The 15,728-nt window shown below is 39.4% G+C and overlaps 1 pseudogene; it reads right to left on the bottom strand.

The window, feature by feature from the left end:
* Nucleotides 1–15,381: 15,381 nt before the first annotated feature.
* Nucleotides 15,382–15,498, bottom strand: LOC145280658 (5S ribosomal RNA; annotated as a pseudogene).
* Nucleotides 15,499–15,728: the final 230 nt, after the last annotated feature.

Genomic DNA, 15,728 nt, shown 5'->3' with positions numbered 1-15,728 from the left:
TTGAATAATGTTGAATAAAAGAAAATATGTAATACAGAATAATATAAAATCTACTAAAGAAAGTAATTAGGTGACCAAATTATTTTCTTAAATAAAGAAAAATCTGATAAACGCACAAATACAAAAGAATATATCTAGACGACGGGCGTCTCCAAACCTTGCCTAGTCGTAGAATACATTAAATACATTAAAATATATTTTAATTCGTGCCGATAGCGTACTCATTATTACAGCACCGATTCTTCATTAAATATTTTATTGTATCTGATAAATAGTAGTAGTTTCAAATGTTAAAAAATTGACTTGGGTGCTATCAGCTAGAATTGAAACAAAAGATAAGAGCTCCAGCCGCCTCGCCTACCTATATAGTTATCGGGAAATAGGTAAGAAAGATTTGATATTATTTAACTTAAAAAAATTAATTGAATTTGGGCATATGCAGAAAGAAGTAAAATACCCCGGCAAGGTGAGCCGAACAGTGTGCATTTCAACTTGTCTGTAGACGTTATTCAACTATCCCATCAAATATTTTACTCGTTATAAATCATCCTAAGTGTATGATTAACAATTTCCTGTTAATTATAGTGTCATATGATCAGTAGTTTAAGAGTTTATCGGTTGAATATTGTTCACAAAAGGAGACAGACAGACACACATGCATCTATTTTTTATTTTTATAGATATGCGGATTGAGGACAGTGTTATCGGAAATTTCCGCGCAGTTCCCGTAAAACGCCGGTAAGTGGTGAACGAAATTGTCATTTTTTTTTGCACGCAAACGTTGGCAAATTTTATGATAAGAACTAATAACGGTGTATATCTACTTATGCCTATATATTGCGAGAGAGAGGTAGCTGTTTGGTCGAGTGAAAATTTCCTCGCGATCCAATAAGCATAATCGACTTTGATGATTGTAAATTAGTTTATGTATAACTTTTACGTACATCCCTTGACGAAGAAGAGACTGCAAATTAGTGTAAAAGATCCAATATTTTGGAATCTGCAACGTTGTATGCAAATGCTTTTGTTGTGTCCGAAGAAATGGAGATGTCGGAATTATGGAATTCAAATAATAAGTAGACAAGCTCATTTTAAGTTAAATACAATTTATTCGTGGCAAAAACATAAATTATTTACAGAACGGTATGTAGGTGCCATACGAATCAACCTTATTGTCCACGGTTCCTGTTTGAACTCTCCAGTCTTTCTAAGGATATATAAAGGGGATTACTCTTACTTTCCTTATTAAATTTATTTTTCGTTTTGATCGACATAACACTTCGATTTTTTAAATATGATGCTTGTAGGATATTTGATGTGGGTCTATTTGTGTGTGTGTATAGAAACACAGGGCACTGTGATGCGTCTAGTGCAGCAGCGTTAGTGCTAAGTTCTTGCTTGCATGCTTTTCACTTCCAGCTTCTGCCGCTGGCTAGCCTTTAGGTGAATAAGAAGCAGAATGCGTAAGCCTTCTCTGCGAGTATAATTAGCCTCTCCAGTGTTAAGACCCCTGACATGCCTCCTCGTTGCCACACACGGATACTGGTGCCTTGCAGCACCAGGCTAAATGTCAGGGGACTTCGGAGCAGCAGGGGGGCACAGAGGTGCTATGACATGGCCCAAAAGCCGTGTGGACACGCCCTGACACACCACTAAGAGAAGGAAACCTTTGACTTTAAAATATCCCAATAGCCAAACGGACTGGCTATGAGGCGGTTAACAAACATATATACTGTTCTCATCTCCGGCTGTCCGTTGCAATCCCCTTTCCCTGATATCGCACGTCACCTCTACAAGTGCCACGAAGGAAGGTTTGGAGGCCATAGCGTGTGGGTTTCCTCCTGGCAAGTTGATGCCCACCCTAAACAAATTATTATGCCAATGGCCTTTCCTTCTTTCTTCTGGTTTTATTTTCTCTCTCTTTTTTTCTCTCTCTTCTATGACAAGACCAGCGGTGATGGGACAAGGATGAAGGGAGCAGGTTTTGGTGAAACTCGGAGCCCCTAGTCTGGACCTGCACGCTGGCGTGGAAGCGTAATGGTCACCCTCTCTTGGAACTGTGACTATCCGGAGTCTCAATCCTGCGTCTACAAATGGGCAGGCCTATTGAGGACAACTGCTGCCCACCCTGAATAAGGAAGGCCCTAGAAGATGTGGGCTAATAATCGGAAGTCACAACTGTGCCTAACTGGAAAGCCGCATCCAGTGGGACACCCTATTTTGCGGTCAAAACCAGAAAATTTTTTTAAAAATCCCAAAATCTAACTTTTGGTGCATGAAACGTACGAATCCTCCTAGACCTCAATGACACTGACAGACCAGCACGACGAACTGCTTTGGTCTCAAAGGAACTCGCGTCTCTTCATGTGGACATGGCTGCACTTAGCGAGACCCGACTCTCAGAGGAAAGTAAGCTGGAATAAAAAGGCTAAGGATACACCTTCTTTTGGAAGGGAAGGGATAAAGATGAAAAAAGAATACACGGAGTTGGTTTTGCTACAAAGTCACATATCATGCATGGTCATCAGCTCACACCAACAGTTGTAAATGAGAGACTTATGTCTCTTAGAGTCCCACTGCCTTCTGATAACTTCATTACTGTCATTTCGGCATATGCACCAACCCTAGACGCCGACAGTGAAGTGAAACGAGAATTCTACCAGCAGTTTGGCAAGCTTATAATCAGAGCCCCACCACATGACAAATTAATGCTGCTAGGCGATTTAACGCGAAAGTGGGGAAAGAGTATAAACTCTGGAACTCTGTCATTGGGAAGCATGGACTTGGTAAATGCAACTCAAACGGCCGCCTGCTGTTAGGCCTTTGCTCAAAATTTGACCTGTTCATTATCAACACTCAGTTCCAGCTCCCAAAAAGAGTAAAGACCACGTGGAAACATCTTCGATCTCAGCATTGTCACCTTATAGACTATATCATCGTCCACCAGAAAGATAAAAATGACTAAATCAGCACTAAGTGTAGATGACTGTTGGGCTGACCACCGTCTGGTCATCACCCGTGCTAAATATACCACCAGAAAGAAGCCCAAATTTGAATTAAAACACCAATCTCGGAAAAATATAACCTCTCAAAACTTCACCTAACAGAGGTAAAAGCAAAATACCAACACACTATCCAACAATAATTTCGTATAAACCCAACCAATTCTTGCAACCTGGAAGAAGAATGGTCGTCAATCAGTAAGATCATTAATGAATCAGCCAAGACACAGTCGGTTTAAAGAAAAATAAAAATCAATACTCGTTTGATGAAAACTGCTGAAATTAATCAACTCATTCAAGAAAAGATAAACGCTCGCGATGATCATGAACAAGACCCTCGAAGCTGGCATAAAAGCAACATCTACAGAAACCGCAAAAACAGTGTCAATCAGAATTACAGGAACTAGAAAACAAACGGTGGCAGCTGAAAGCTTTAGAATTGGCGGGTTTTGCAGAAGCCCGCGACCTTAGCAATTTCCATGCCGGTGTAAAACAAATTTTTGGCCCCATCAGATTCTCCATAGGAACACTCCTTGCAGCAGACAAGTCCACCATCCTCAACGATCCACAATCAATTCTGGATCGTTGGAAGGAGCATTTTGCCACTCTACTCAATAAAGAATCTTCTGCAGATGAGAACTTTCTCAGAATGGTTCCACAGTACCCAGCGCAATTATGGATGAATGCACCACCATCATTTACAGAATTTCTAATTGCGATGGAGCAAATGAAAGTAAATAAAGCTCCAGGGCCTGATAATATTCCCTTCGAACTTATCCACCATGGTGGACAACATCTGAAAACAAGACTATTCACCACCCCCATTCTTAAGATGTGAAAAGAACGTTAGGTACCAAAGGATCTGAAAGACACAGTAATATTAACCATCTTCAAAAAGGGTGACCGAACATAATGTGGCAATTACCGTGGGATTGCTCTTTTGTCCATAATGGGAAAAATCTTTGTCCACATACTACTGAATCGGTTGCTGCAAGTCACGGGATCCGTCCTTCCAGAATCTCACTGCGGCTTCCATGCCTCTCGGAGAACAATAGATATGATTTTCTGCGCCAAACAGCTGCAGGAGAAAAGCAGGGAACAACAAAATCCCTCTATCTTGTATTTTATAATCTGCAAAAAAGCATTCAATAGCGTTCCAAGAGATGCAATGTGGAAAGTTCTCAAGCAATTTCGTTGCCCAATCCACTTTATAGAACGCATCCAGGCACTGCATGACGACACGTCAGAATATGTATCGCACCAAGGCAAGGATATAAAAAAGTTTCCAGTTATCTGTGGACTAAAACAAGGCTGTGTCCTTGCACCTCCCCTTTTTTCCATTAGCTAGCGTTATGATGGGGGAATTTTCAAGCCTGCTAGACTAAAATCTCAAAGCTTTGTGAAATTCCAACTCATCACATGGCTTCAATATGCAGATGACCTCATGGTCCTTAGCCATTTTAATGAAGCTATCCAGAGATCCGTAAACAACTTCACGGCAGCCTACCATCGCTTCGGACTCTCTGTTAATATTGGTAAGACAGAAGTGTTAGTACAACCAGTACTCAATGCCATCTTACAGAACGTAAGCATTCACATAAATGCCACTCCTCTTAAGCAAATGGATCACTTCCATATCTCGGTAGCATAATATCGGAAACGTGCTCAAATGAGAATGAAATAGAACGCCGAATTGGCCTCGCCTATGGAGATTTCGGTAAACTGACGAAGGGCGTCTTCAATAATAAACATCTTTCAATAAAAACTAAACTCATGGTATACCACGCGATTGTTATACCTACGCTTCTCTATGGGCGTGAGACCTGAACTATATACCAAAGTGATCTCATTAAACTCGAAAATTTCCACCAACAAAAACTTCAAGCTATACTGAACATCAAATGGTATGGCTATGTAACCAACAAAAGCGTTCTTGAGAGAGCAAACAGTTGCAGTATTGAGGCTACCACCATGAGGCACAGACTCCGTTGGTTGGGGCATATCCTCAGAATGGATGAAAACAGACTCCCTCGACAAACCTTTTACTTGGAGCTACCCACAGGAAAAAAGACCTATCGGCCGCCCTCTACTGCGATATAAGGAACAACTCATATCCACCCTAAAAACACCGGATTCGATTTTCGCATCTGGGAAACAACATCTCAGGATCGGTGCCTGTGGTGCCAATCCATCATACATGGTACCAAAGGATACGAGGCAGAAAGAAAGACTGGTGGGGATCAAGAGACAGGCAAGAAAAAATCGTGCTGAACAACAACGCCCCCTGCCAAGCATTGCTTGCCTTCTCTGCCCACGCAAATTCCACCGTTCTGTCTCCTCTGGGTTCTTCCCACCAGGCGGTTGTATCAGTTAAGATAAAAGTGAAATGCAATAAGTCTGGAGATCTACCTCTCCACCGTACTGTATATCGATACTCTACCGCTGACTGAGATAGCTTCCGTACACTTATATGCGATCTACCACAGCATTCCATGTTTAAAAAGGATGTTTCCTCCATAGTATCAGACACGACAGAATGATGACATGTAGGCATAGACCGATTCATACCATCCAAAAAATTCTAACAAAAACCTAACAGTCAGCCATGGTTCTCCCCAGAATGTGCTGCTGCCATCGCGCACAGAAATCACTTTTTCCATAGCTACCAACGTAATAGATGTACTGAGAATAAAGCTGCCTTCAGGACTGCTAGCAACCACTGTAAAAGAGTAATAAAAATGCAAGATAGCTATATGCTCAGTCCGTTAAATCCAAAGTAGCTGAGCAGCGGCTTGGTTTCCACCAGTTTTGGCAAATAACAAACAGGATCCTGAACAGAAGCGTGCGTTCTATCCCAACACTCATCAACAATCCTGAGGTCATCTTGGCAGCATAAGATAAGGCAAAACTATTTGCCAAGAACTTTGCAGCTAATTCTTCCCTATGCGACGAAGGCCATACAACTCCCCGCATTTCCTCCTATAACGGACAACACGCTCTGAAACATACAAATATCTGTGCGTGATGTCGCCAAACTAATCAAGAACCTTGACGGCATTCCAATCATTTTACTGAAAAAGTTATAGTGCTGAAAAAGCTCCAACCAGAACTTGCCCCCATACTTACAAAACTCTTTAAGCGTTGCCTTAAAGAGAATTGCTTCCCAACACCCTGGAAAAGCTCATCAGTTGCTCTGTATTTAAGAATCCAAGTAATAAGTCCTCTCCCTCTCAGTACAGACCAATAAGTCTCCTGTGTGTCATGAGTAAGCTACTGGAATCCATATTAAATAGAGAAGTAGTCAACCACCTCAGCGGAAATAACCTTCTTAGTGACATGCAATATGGTTTCCGTTCTGCCAGATCTACAGCAGATGTGCTAACTGTTTTATCTCATAGGATTAGCGAATCTCTTGACAAAGGCTTCCTCTCTAGAGTAATTGCTCTTGACATAGTAAAGGCCTTCGATAAGGTATGGTATAAGAGTCTACTTCACAAGATTTCCAGCTACGGTATAACTGGAAATGTTTTCTCGATCATAAAATCATTTCTCTCTGATAGGCTCATAAGAGTAGTGGTTGAGGGCAGCAATCAGTCCCTCAATACTAATGCTGGAGTCCCTCAAGGGTCCACCTGGGTCGAACTCTCTTCCTGATCTACATCAATGATCTCCAAAAACACATACTTAAATCATTCGTTGACATCTATGCTGATGACACGACCATCTATGGCAACACATCAAAGGCCGTAAATGACAAAGTTTTCTCTAATTCTCTCTCCTCTGATCTTGAGAAGGTGGCTTGTTACGTTTAATGCATCTAAAACTAAACTCCCATCTTCATATCACCAACGCTCTGATCCCCATCTGTCATCAATTGAAATGGATGGCTCTTGTCTACGAGAAGCGCCATGTTTTGATAAGCTTCTGGGCTTGATCTTTACCCCTGCTCTGAAATGGAATACGTACATCAGGTCAGTTGCCAAGGTCGCTGGAAAATTGGTAGGCTCCTTCTACCGCCCCAGAAAATATCTCACCTCTGATGCACTCTCTATCTGCATAAAAGCCAAGTACGTCCAAAGATGGAGTACTGCAACCACATCTGGGAAGGAGCTGCTAAAACAGCCTATCCTAGTACAAAATTGGCTTCGTGGCCTAGTGGGTGATGCCCTTTTCTCTTCCCTGCAACTTCTCTCCCACAGGAGAGACGTTGCGAGCCTGTCTTTCTTTTATCGTTACTACCATGGCAGGTGCTCGTCTGAACTCCAATCTCGCTAATCATTCATTATAAACACCCGTCCAGCTGAAACCACTGTCAAAAAGTTTCCCCACTCCTTATCTGTGCCAAAATCAAAACGTAGATTCCATGAATAAAGCTTCTTTCTTAGAAGTGCACGCCTGTAGAACTTTGTTCCGGTTGCCTGTTTCCCACCTGATTACAACTTGGATGTCTTCAAGTCCAATGTAAACAAATTCCTGATGAACCGCCTCCTTAAGTAAGACACGTTATCAAATCTCCAACACTAACGTACTGTACACACAATAACACTTTCCCCGAGTGGCTTCCGGGCCTTGATAAGTGGTGACTACCTTGTAAAAAAAAGATTGGTCAGCGAAGCCGTCTGTAATCCAAACACTGAGGGAAGAGGAAACTGAAATTCTCGGATACGAGAAATCGGCCGACGACGATTTGTAGAGTTGAAGTTGGTTTGCACTTTCGTTGCGTCCTTAGGGTTGAACCTTTCTTCTCAGACTTGCTTTGTTTACTGCTTGTTTCTTAAACACTTTGAGGGAATTCAAATGTGTCCAGTAAAATATTTAATGGACTGATTGTGTTATTTGAATAAATTGAATGACGAATTTGATCTGCAGGTCTGACCCAAATGGATGATTGTACATCCACATCATAGACTACATTACCATGTAATCTTTTGCCCATTTTTCTGTACCATTGCGGTAGTATTTTGCTAATACAGGTTGTCCTGGTAGGAATCCACGTGCCCATGCTCTATGATGGCGATGAATTGGTTTTTGATCGCTATGTTCCTCTTTATTTGATAATAGAAGAATAGCATCCTTTAACAAACGTATTTTTCTATTCATCAGTGTTTCAGCAGAAGTTTTTCCATTTGGGTAATTTGGAATTCAGATTGCTCTGTAGGAATTAGAAATATTTCTACGTAGTAGTTCCCCCCTTTTAACTTCAGGAGTGCTCTGTTAAATGTGTCGAAAAGGGTTCGGCTTAGCTATTTAATTGTGGTTGAAGAGGTGGAGAGTTGAGATGCTGAATACTGTTTTGTTTACAGAAGTCCGAAAATTCTGCTGAGGTAAATGCTGTGGCATTATCAAAAACTAAGATTTCAGGAACGCTCAACCTGCTGAAAATTTCTTGTAGTTTGTTTACAATTTAATTTGACGTACTATGGTTTATCTAGAAGGCTTTTCGCCACTTACTGTAAGCATCAACCTATATTAAGTAATGCTGTCCATTAATTGATCTTGCAAAGTCTATGTGCAGTCGTGATAAAGGAATTTCTTAGGTAGGCCATGCATGCAATGTTGTTTCCTCGGAGAGACTTTGCAACCAGTTGACCTCTAATTGCCTGTCCATATTTATTCAACATACATAGCCACGTGCCATGGCTTTCATCCGATTAATTCCTTGATATCTATAGTGGAATCGCTTGAGAACTTTGTTCTGGAGTTTGAATGAAACAACAACACGTTCTCCAAAAAGAAGCATCTCGCTGATCCCGAGTAAAGAAGATCTCTGAAATAATGGCTGAAGTTGCTGACCAGTGCATGCTTTTGACCAGTTTCTTAGATGAAAACATTGAACTTTCTGTAATAACGTAGCCTTCTGGATCATCATGACAGATAGCTACCTCACTGTTTAAAGAAGCGCATAGGCAACTTTAAGTTCCACAGATATACCAACGATGACTGTGTATTCCACTAGTTTTTAATGAGAAGATATATCATGGTAAAATATTATTCAGAGGTCCCTTTAACTTGTGCAGTTCGGGTAATAAAGGGCGATAATGACTTACAAGGCCCAGAAAGGATCGTAGTGTTGCCACATCCTTTGGAGCTGTCATGTGGTTTATTGCTGAATATTATCTGGATCGGTTTTCCGACCATTTTTGTCAAATATAAATCCAAGGTATTTCACAGAAGTTTGGAGGAATTTGCATTTGTCTAGTTTCAAGTGAAATTTATATCGTTGAATTCGATCCCGCACAGCAGTAAGACGATACAGAAGTTCCTCTTGGGATGTGCTTGTAATAATAATGTAAGCAGAAACTCCTGGCAATTCTTTGAGCATTGTATCCATCATTGTTAGAATATTGCTGAAGTTGACTTGACCTCAAATGGAAGATTAAATTTAAATGATTCCTTGTGAAATAATTCCTTGTGGGGGTTGAGAAGATTTTCGGAATCTTCAACAACTTCCATTTGTAGATATGCATCAGCAAGATCCAGTTTTGCAAAACAAGTTGCACCGTTTAGTTTTGAGAACAGTTCTTCCAATGCGGGTAGTGGATACTGATGTGTCGCTAGTCAGTCATTTAGTGCTGAAGTCTGAATATAGGCGTGGTTTTCCATTAGCCTTCTTCGCAATGGCAATAGATGTTACATGACAATAGATGTTACATGACAATAGATGTTACATGACAATAGATGTTACATGACAATAGGCATTACATGGAAAATTAGTAACAGAATACGGTGCAGTATATAATACACATGTATACATTCAAACAACGTTAGGAATAACACCGTAAGGCGGGGCGAGTACCTAAAAAGAGGCCGGAAAACGTATTCCATATCGTAACCTAAAAAAACGTGTTCTAGAACCACCGTATACCAGGGTTATTCTGTAATTGTAGGTTGGATTACTCCTTGTTGTAGACAATGCTATTCCATTTCTATAGTAGCTAAAGCTAAAGCTGCGTATGGTACTGGACGTTTCGGTCTGAAGTATATATCTTTTCCGACCTTCTAAATTTACATTGAACGTGGAAACATTGAACTTGGCTTTTTTTTCTGAAAAAATTTGGCTTGGAATAATTATTATCGTCTGCCAACCCTGGCAGAGACAGAAAAAATGGAACCCTCAAGGCAGAGAGAGAGAAAAAAGTGAACGCTCAAGGGAGAGAGAGAAAAACAAAAGAAACAAAAAACCGTGAAATTTACACGGGTCCACCTAGATCCGCCGAAAACCGTGCCGGTGGAGATAATTTAACTACACATGTAAATATATACCTTTCTCCTATTAAAACTTTTTTCATGACATTTACTGTAGTAGTAGTACAAATATATTGCGAAACCATCATTCTTTCGCTGTCTGTCTCTCTCTTAAATATAAACAACGCCTAGAGGAGAGAGTGGGAGGGGTTTTTTCATGAAATTTAATGTTGTAGGAGTAAACATATATTTTTAGAAAAATATTTCATGTTTCGTTCCTGGATTAGCGGAATACACATCAAACGAAGGCTAATGTAAAACGCTGAAGGCAGGCAGAGAAAAAAGAGAACGCTCAAGGGAGAGAGAAAGAAAAAAAGAAAAACGTTAAATGTAGTAGGAGTAAAAATATATTGTGAAACCATCATTCGCTCTCTCTCTCTCTCTCTCTCGCTCGCTCGCTCTCTGTCTCTGTCTCCCTCTATATCATTAAACAAATGTATAAGCACATACACAAATGAAAATTCAGTAGGAGCATACGGCGGTCTCTCTTTCTCCCCCTCTCTCTCTGTCTGCTGTCTCTCTCTCTCTCTCATTATTAGTATTATAATTATTTGAAACCAAATTTTTCAGAAAAAAAAGCAAAGAAGGCCAAATTTAAAAGCGCAGGCACATTTTTGAAGTAAAAAAGGCTAACAAAAAGCCAAATTGAAAATTAAAGGAAAATTTACTATATCGAAGTTGTTGACTTTCAAATATAAACATTTAGTAAGTAACTGTGTAAACAGATTTTAAAATATTTTTAATTAACGAGGACCGCGTTCCTCTCTCTCTCTCTCTCTATCTATCTATCTATCTATCTATCTATCTCTATCTATCTCTCTCTCTCTCTGCCTTGAGCGTGCGTACAGAAAAGGGCCGAACTTAAAAAAAAGCCAAACAGAAACTCTGATGGCCAAACTACTTTTTCTTTTTTTTTCTCTTCCCTCCCCCATCTATCTCCCCCTCTCTCTCTCTCTCACTCCTCTATCTCCCCCTCTCTCCCCTCCCTCTCTATCCTCTTGGCTTTGTTTATATCTAATAGCAATCAGTCGTAGTTGCGAGAATATTTTTAATTAACGAAAACTGCGTTTCTCTCTCTCCCCCTCTCTCTCTCTCTCTCTCTATCTCTCTCACACTCTGTGTGTCTATCTATCTATCTATCTATCTATATATCTTTCTATCGCTCCCTCTTTCTCTCTCTCTCAAACAAATGTAAAGAAAAATAAACACTGAAAAAAAAAACAAATAAATGTTCAATTTTTGTCCCCGATGTAAGATGTATTTATTGAGAATATTTGGAGCACTAATATCGTGATTTTGGTATATACATATTTACATACATTTTACCTACCGTACTCTTCATTTACTATTTTAAAAAAATAGTACACAGGGTGAATTCGTCGGCCAGGCCAGTAAAGGGTTAATGTAAATGTTTCAAGGTACGGATATGTGATGGGATAATGTGTATGTGAAAAAAAAGAAAAGAAAACGTGAAATTTTCACGGGTCCAGCTAGTAATAATAATAATAATAATAATAATAATAATAATAATAATAATAATAATAAGAAGAAGAAGAAGAAGAAGAAGAATAAGAAGAAGAAGAAGAAGAAGAAGAAGAAGGAACGAAAGTAACAAAACCTTACGGGACATGGATATACAAACATATAAACCTGTCTAAGCAAGAAGACCGGATGTCATATTAGTTAACAGGAAGGAAAAGTCCTGTCATGTTATAGATTTTATCGTCCCAGAAGATACAGGTTTAATATAAAAGAGACAGAGAAGTGGAATAAATATACAGAAATGGCCAGAGAGATTAAAGGGATATAGAAGATGAAAAAAAGTTAAGATGACACCGATAATAGTAAGAGAACTAGAAACAATGCCGAAAAACCTTAGCGAAATTGAAATCAGAGGGATGTCTGAAAAGATACAATGAATAACAATAACAAAAATGCTGAAATGTTAAAGAAAACGCTGGAGTGCAGAGACTAATACACATGATTCACGGGCACCATTTGACCATATAGAAACTTCTACAAAGATGAAACACAAAGAAACACCACATGTCACCATGAAAACTGAAACTGCACAATTTAAGTTAGCCCCCATGCGTCTATTCCCCTCCTCCTGTTTTGTGTCACCATAAACTGGTGCGACACTAAATAAATAAGGAGAGTCAAGGAGAATAGAAAAGGCCGAGGAGAGAAAGCACTAATCAGACCTTCACTTAATGAGTGCGAAGAGGACTAGAACCTTGAGGAGACTTATTGTCACCCAGAAACCAATGGCCGTTACCAATAAGAAATCAATGGTAGACGGCTATTGCGATAATAAGGGTTATCGAAATAAGTGAGGAGTAATAGAAATCCAAGGTGACTTTTTGTCACTCAGACTCCAGGCAACACTACAAGCTGTGTTCAAAGGGAATCCTTAGATGAAGGTGTGTGTGAAACTTCTAGGGTAATAATAAGAAATTTATCTTAAGGAAAACTTTCGAATGCAGAAATAAACCTACATATAATAAAAACTCTACCCACCTTGAATATTCTTACTAGGATATTAGAGGATGAATTAAAGAATATACTGTTTAAGAAAGGATAAGATAATGTTGGGTTGATGATATGCTGACAACAGAATATATCACTGTATTCTCATTCAAAGATGAGACAATATCCCGGACAATAGAACGTTTACTACCCCCTCGCAAAAAGGAGTAGATAATTGTTGGGAGATTGTGTCATAGACAAACATGTATTACACTACTTCCTATTCCAAAGGAGGAGTGAATGCTTGAGAGAATGGTTTAATGAAAACAATACCAGATATGAGTTTAGTCTCTGAATTAGACATTGAAAGATAATACATGTTGTTAAAATAGAAACGGAATTGTGCTTTAAAAATATAGTAATAGCATAGTTTCGGCTTCAGACCGATAGGTAGCAACTATCCATTAATAATAAATTCTTCGAAATATTTCATTTTATTTATTGTATTTATTTATTTATTATTGGTCTATAATCAAGATTGCATGCTCGTTTTTACTTCCGGTTTTTGCAGCCCACTTAGATAGATAATGAGATATGTTCAATCAAACAGGAAAGCCATTCTTAACATGGAGAAATCGGAAGATAATCGTTGATCATAACGGGCAATAATTTTTTTATCAGCGTCATCCCGTCTGTAGGGCAGGACCCGAAAATCAAATAGAACAAACAATCTTATATAGGACTAGGGCGATGACAACAGGATATTCGTTTTATTGTTTCGACTCTCGATTATATATCCGACAGTTAGACACAGTTAATCAATTGAGAATCACATCACTTTATCTGGAAACATACAAGATATTAACTGATATATACTCGAGAGTCAAAATAATTAAAAAAAATTCTCTTTTCATAGTCCTAGTTATAACTAATATTGATTTAAAGACAAACAAACAGGTACATTAAAAAGCATTATATATACATAGATAGACATCTGAGGTATCGGATGCGCCCCTGTCATATCAAAGAACAGACATATATTTGTTGCAGGATAGAAATTGAATTTAACAATTTTGGCCATGAACCATCCCTGATACTGAATGGCACTTTGATTACGCATTCGCTGATAAGTCTAAGCGGCTGCGTTGTATGTAGTATTCAATCGTGTCATATATTCACCGTGAAGCCGTGATGCCTCATGTCCCAACCAGCTGTTGCTGAATGTTCGTCTTTGCGTCGCCACAACCGCCACCCACAAGTGCGTATATCGGCCTGAAAAAAAAGAGAGAGTGGTGAGTGGTTGTTGGGTAAAACGGTTCGGTGTTGTTAAGTCTGAGCTTAGCCAGAATCTACTGCAAACCGCTAAGAGTCATAATCAATTTTTTCACGTGCCCCTGTCGCCATCAGTTAATAAATCACCCGCACAAGAAACCCGCGATGTCTCCATCAGAAGAACCACGTTACTTGTGATGAAAATTGGCTGGTAACGCGAACACGTGTTCCTCTGTCGGTCGAACGGGTGGCGGCATGGGTTGGGATGTTTGCTGTTGTCACAAAATTGGCCATGGACTTTACACAATTATGAATTTATTGGGCAGTAGCGAAGGACCAGCGGAGGTAACTATTGTACGAGCTGGGTGTTAGAAGGTAGCGAATATTGTGTCAGTCAAAAAATTGGCGTTTCGAGCCAAATGCATTCATCCTTTGAAAGTCGGAACATAGAGCAATGGACCCCGCGAAGCTGACAGTTTTGTCTTCGGCCGATGTCAACATGTGTTCTGGACATAAACATTTAAATGGTCGGTAAAAAGAAGAAAGGAATCTTTGCGGGCGCGAAAGCAAAAACGAGAGTGCCACCCTCTCCTACCGCCAAACCATCCCACGGCTCTGTGGGTATTTGGTGCGAGGAAGTTCTATAGTTATAAGCAAATTGACAAAGTCACTGTTGCACAATTACGATCACGCTGGTTGCATTTGAATTCATTTCAAACTGCAAACAAAATTACGACAAATCACTTTTTCTAAAGCTATTGCTTTTTAAGCAATCTCATAAAAAACTTCGTCGATTTTTTTCGGAATATTAAGAAAAGCAACAAAGAAAGGGTGAAACATAAATACACCACAAATAACTGTTAACTGCAAATGAAGTTACTCCTCTCTCTACTTGGTCTATGTTTTTCAGGTTTAACTTATTTTAAAGTATTTTCTACTAAAAATAAAATTAGTGTAGCGCCTGTGAAGTTAGAATGAAAAACAAAACTGGTGGTCTTATTCGAGCAATAGTGGAGCCCGATAATTACTCAAAATTGAAAACATACTATTAGAACATTACATTTTTTGCACGAGTGGTGCTATTTATATGGTATGTTTCAATCATGACTTTTTAAAAATTTTCGATCGTTGAACCATTATCAGTGCCCGACAGAGATTCCCATGAGTCATTTGTTTTACGTCGAGAACCTTTACACTACATTGTAAAGTAAATAAAGGCTTCCTTCAGTCTTGACAGACTATGGATACCCACGGTAAGGGTGTCTGCGCGGGAATTTTTTGTGGCAAGAGTTGCGCAATCTCTAACCACACCTCTCCTGAATCGACATTGTTGAATACCAGTGGCAAGTGGAGGTTCAGGACGACTGGAAACAATGCCGATATAAATGGAAAGCACATACAGCGCCTAGAATTCTCAAATGGTCACCCATCTGGTACTAGTAAGGCTCAGCGTTGCTTAACTTCGGTGATCTGACGAGAACCGGTGTGTCAACGTGATTATGCCGTATATTGTAAAGTAAGTACAAAATATAAAATAAGTCAAACACAAGAACTAATCAAAGCAGATAAAGGAGTAAATTTACTTGCTGTTGATAATAATTATTTGTTGTGTATTTATTTTATTCACCTCTTTTAGTTCTCTTAGCTGTTCTGGAGAATACCCAAACTTATCTCATTTTTTAGACTCATGACAAATGGTTGTGATACGAACAAGCGCATACAACGTTGCAAAGAACGATA

This window comes from Euprymna scolopes, chromosome 7 (genome assembly GCF_053919585.1).
Source record: "Euprymna scolopes isolate OS-2025 chromosome 7, ASM5391958v1, whole genome shotgun sequence".
NCBI lineage: Eukaryota > Metazoa > Mollusca > Cephalopoda > Sepiida > Sepiolidae > Euprymna > Euprymna scolopes.
The sequence above is the reverse complement of the archived record's forward strand: the minus strand, read 5'-3'. Positions and strand labels throughout refer to the sequence as shown.